The following is a 4,572-nucleotide window of genomic DNA, read 5'->3' as shown; positions in this document are numbered from 1 at the left end:
GTCTGAGCTGAAGTTGTCAAAGAAAACGTGCAGCAGTTTGCCCAGGGCCTGGTGGAGCATCATCATCGCTATAGAACAACAGACTATAGTTATAGAACAACAGACTACAGTTATAGAACAACAGACTACAGGTATAGAACAACAGACATAGAACAGACTACAGTTATAGAACAACAGACTACAGGTATAGAACACCAGACTACAGTTATAGAACAACAGACTACAGGTATAGAACAACAGACTACAGTTATAGAACAACAGACTACAGTTATAGAACAACAGACTACAGGTATAGAACAACAGACATAGAATAGACTACAGTTATAGAACAACAGACTACAGTTATAGAACAACAGACTACAATTATAGAACAACAGACTACAGGTATAGAACACTAGACTACAGTTATAGAACACCAGACTACAGATATAGAACAACAGACTAGAGTTATAGAACACCAGACTACAGTTATAGAACACCAGACTACAGATATAGAACACCAGACTACAGGTATAGAACACCAGACTACAGTTATAGAACACCAGACTACAGTTATAGAACACCAGACTACAGTTATAGAACAACAGACTACAGGTATAGAACAACAGACATAGAATAGACTACAGTTATAGAACAACAGACTACAGTTATAGAACACCAGACTACAGTTATAGAACACCAGACTACAGTTATAGAACAACAGACTACAGGTATAGAACAACAGACATAGAATAGACTACAGTTATAGAACAACAGACTACAGTTATAGAACAACAGACTACAGTTATAGAACACTAGACTACAGTTATAGAACAACAGACTACAGGTATAGAACAACAGACATATAATAGACTACAGTTATAGAACAACAGACTACAGTTATAGAACACTAGACTACAGTTATAGAACAACAGACTACAGGTATAGAACAACAGACATAGAATAGACTACAGTTATAGAACACCAGACTAAAGTTATAGAACAACAGAATACAGTTATAGAACAACATATTACAGTTATAGAACACCAGACTACAGTTATATAACAACAGACTACAGGTATAGAACAACAGACATAGAATAGACTACAGTTATAGAACAACAGACTACAGATATAGAACACCAGACTACAGATATGCAACAACAGACTACAGATATAGAACAACAGACATAGAACACCAGACTACAGATATAGAACAACAGACATAGAACATCAGACTACAGATATAGAACATCAGACATAGAACACCAGACTACATATATAGAACACCAGACTACAGATATAGAACACCAGACTACAGTTATAGAACAACAGACAACAGATAGAGAACAACAGACATAGAACAGACTACATGTATAGAACACCAGACTACAGGTATAGAACACCAGACTACAGGTATAGAACACCAGACTACAGGTATAGAACACCAGACTACAGGTATAGAACACCAGACTACAGTTATAGAACACCAGACTACAGGTATAGAACACCAGACTACAGTTATAGAACAACAGACTACAGGTATAGAACACCAGACTACAGGTATAGAACACTAGCCTACAGGTATAGAACACCAGACTACAGGTATAGAACACCAGACTACAGGTATAGAACACCAGACTACAGTTATAGAACACCAGACTACAGGTATAGAACACCAGACTACAGGCATAGAACACCAGACTACAGGCATAGAACACCAGACTACAGGTATAGAACACCAGACTACATGTATAGAACACCAGACTACAGGTATAGAACACCAGACTACAGTTATAGAACAACAGACATAGAACAGACTACAGATATAGAACACCAGACTACAGATATAGAACACCAGACTACAGGTATAGAACACCAGACTACAGGTATAGAACACCAGACTACAGGTATAGAACACCAGACTAGTTTCAGAACAACAGACTACAGTTATAGAACAACAGACATAGAACAGACTACAGATATAGAACACCAGACTACAGGTATAGAACACCAGACTACAGGTATAGAACACCAGACTACAGGTATAGAACACCAGACTACAGGTATAGAACACCAGACGAGTTACAGAACAACAGACTACAGTTATAGAACAACAGACATAGAACAGACTACAGATATAGAACACCAGACTACAGGTATAGAACACCAGACTACAGGTATAGAACACCAGACTACAGTTATAGAACACCAGACTACAGGTATAGAACACCAGACTACAGTTATAGAACACCAGACTACAGTTATAGAACACCAGACTACAGGTATAGAACACCAGACTACAGGTATAGAACACTAGCCTACAGGTATAGAACACCAGACTACAGGTATAGAACACCAGACTACAGGTATAGAACACCAGACTACAGTTATAGAACACCAGACTACAGTTATAGAACAACAGACATAGAACAGACTACAGATATAGAACACCAGACTACAGATATAGAACAACAGACTACAGGTATAGAACACCAGACTACAGGTATAGAACACCAGACTACAGTTATAGAACAACAGACATAGAACAGACTACAGATATAGAACACCAGACTACAGATATAGAACAACAGACTACAGGTATAGAACACCAGACTACAGGTATAGAACACCAGACTACAGATATAGAACACCAGACTACAGGTATAGAACACCAGACTAGTTTCAGAACAACAGACTACAGTTATAGAACAACAGACATAGAACAGACTACAGATATAGAACACCAGACTACAAGTATAGAACACCAGACTACAGGTATAGAACACCAGACTACAGGTATAGAACACCAGACGAGTTACAGAACAACAGACTACAGATATAGAACAACAGACATAGAACAGACTACAGATATAGAACACCAGACTACAGGTATAGAACACCAGACTACAGGTATAGAACACCAGACTACAGGTATAGAACACCAGACTACAGTTATAGAACACCAGACTACAGGTATAGAACACCAGACTACAGTTATAGAACACCAGACTACAGGTATAGAACACCAGACTACAGGTATAGAACACCAGACTACAGTTATAGAACACCAGACTACAGGTATAGAACACAAGACTACAGGTATAGAACACCAGACTACAGGTATAGAACACCAGACTACAGGTATAGAACACCAGACTACAGGTATAGAACACCAGACTACAGGTATAGAACACCAGACTACAGTTATAGAACACCAGACTACAGGTATAGAACACCAGACTACAGTTATAGAACACCAGACTAATTACAGAACAACAGACATACAAGAACATCAGAGGATTCATCCAAAATCAGTCACATATGGAAATCTGGTTTGTTAAATAATCTACAATAGTCTACACATGAAACCATTCAAGTGTTTGCAGCCAAGCACTCAGCAAACAATAGCGTTTTTCACACTGCATGTTCTCAGACATGGGTTAACCTTAAACCTCTGTTTAACAGCATGCTTGGTTTGAGCTCAAGCGTATCTCATACACTTCCTTTAATAATGGGACTTACAGGTCTCACACTCGTACATTTCCAAATGGTCCTGGAGGAGAACAACAAACAAGGAAACATGACTTTGCATTTTTCACAATGAAACCGTCAGAGTAAATAATTTTTTTCACTTCACATTTTTCTGTGAATGTGGTATAATTTCAACATGTGCAGCCAGTGCTTTAGGAATCAACTGTATTTATATTACTGTATTTAGTGCTATACATTAAATCCAGATTCTGTACCAGTGCTTTAGGAATCAACTGTATTTATATTACTGTATTTAGTGCTATACATTAAATCCAGATTCTGTACCAGTGCTTTAGGAATCAACTGTATTTATATTACTGTATTTAGTGCTATACATTAAATCCAGATTCTGTACCAGTGCTTTAGGAATCAACTGTATTTATATTACTGTATTTAGTGCTATACATTAAATCCAGATTCTGTACCAGTGCTTTAGGAATCAACTGTATTTATATTACTGTATTTAGTGCTATACGTTAAATCCAGATTCTGTACCAGTGCTTTAGGAATCAACTGTATTTATATTACTGTATTTAGTGCTATACGTTATATGCAGACTTTATACCAGTGCTGCAGGTTTAATCCTCCGTAGCTTGCCGATAGCCTCCTCCAGCTCTCTAGTAGAGATCCCACACAGCAGGTTGATGATGGTACGGACCTCATCCAATAGCAGGTTAAGATTACTGCCACACTTTGGAGACAGAAAATAGAATATAATAGACATACATTAGAAACATGCGCATGATGTGTATGCCACTGTGATGCCAAAAGAAAAGTTGAGGACATTTAAAGCTGTAACTTATGCATTTACTATAGGGCTGTACTGGGATATTTGATTGCACAGTGAGCCTATTTGTGTATCCCTGTCACTAGACCAGAGTCCTGAACTACTATGTGCAAAGATTGCGTCATCATCCCCTTTCATCTAAAGCTGCACAATGCAGAAATCGCTCTGCCATTTCCTGGTTCTTAAAATTCTAACAGTTTGCCTAATTTCAGTTTATGTGAAAATAACAAGCAAAAGTACAGCATAGAGAATTATTGTACCATCTAAATGGC

The sequence above is a fragment of the Oncorhynchus masou genome, chromosome 22 (genome assembly GCF_036934945.1).
Source record: "Oncorhynchus masou masou isolate Uvic2021 chromosome 22, UVic_Omas_1.1, whole genome shotgun sequence".
Lineage (NCBI taxonomy): Eukaryota > Metazoa > Chordata > Actinopteri > Salmoniformes > Salmonidae > Oncorhynchus > Oncorhynchus masou.
This window is presented reverse-complemented; position numbering follows the sequence as displayed.